The sequence below is a fragment of the Vigna radiata genome, unplaced genomic scaffold (assembly GCF_000741045.1).
Source record: "Vigna radiata var. radiata cultivar VC1973A unplaced genomic scaffold, Vradiata_ver6 scaffold_399, whole genome shotgun sequence".
Taxonomy (NCBI): Eukaryota; Viridiplantae; Streptophyta; class Magnoliopsida; order Fabales; family Fabaceae; genus Vigna; species Vigna radiata.
The window spans coordinates 20,696-21,770 of NW_014542619.1; positions in this window are offsets into that span (position 1 = coordinate 20,696).

Below are 1,075 nucleotides of genomic sequence, written 5' to 3' on the forward strand. Positions count from 1 at the left end.
TTTCCATTAACACTGCCTAAATATTTTAAATATTTTGGGTTCATAAATGGGTTTCTTAGGTATGAAAACCTAAGATTAGGTTCAAAGATCACCTCATTTAAAGTTTTATATAAAACTTTATAAATACAAATAAGTTTGTTGTTTTACTAATAAAATGCATATCCGAAATTATGTTTTCTTTTATGGTTGTTTTTCTTGTTTTATTTTTTTGTGTTTACACTATTTTTATAGTATCCTTTTGTAATATTTTAATTCAACTAATGGATGAAGGAATGAAATGTATGAGTAAAGCACTAAAATAGTATGTATACGAATTGTATTGGTTGCCCGATTTTAAAATATTTTTGAAGGTTGAAATGCTGCCAAAATTTTGTGAACAAATTTCAATTTCAAAAACTCTATACAGAGTTAATATGGAAGGATGATTGCAAAATAGATTACACTAAATGAAATTAAGGATGAGAAAATAATATTATTTTAAGGATTGTATGGATAGTTACATAGATACGTTGGGTATAGAGTCCAAATGTACACAATTAACCGAGTAAATATAAATCACAAGCCCCATACTCTATTTTCGATCATTCTCTTAATTATATATACTTTTAGACCAAGAACATAAGACCATTATGACTCGGAAGCTATAATGGTAATGGTAATGTTTAAGGGTCTCAAAGTGATGAGTTTGAACTCAAATTATATAGATATTCTTAAATAATGAGAATCATGTTGAGAGGAAAAATAGAGAAGCAAAGAATGATCTGTGTATTGTATTAATTTTGCATAATGCAGATACAAATATTTATACATCAAGATTATAACAGAATTAATTATAATTCTATCTAATCTATCAGCTATATGCACAGAATAATAACAAACAGAAATAATAACAAACAAAATCTTAAAACCTAAAAAGAAAGGTATCAAATATTAAATCAAATGTTAAATCCTAACAGCCCCCCTCAAGCTGGAGAATGAATATCAATCATTCCCAGCTTGGAAACCAGAAATTTGAACGCTGCTGGAGAAAGTCCTTTGGTGTAGATATCAGCTAACTGGCATGCAGAAGGAATCG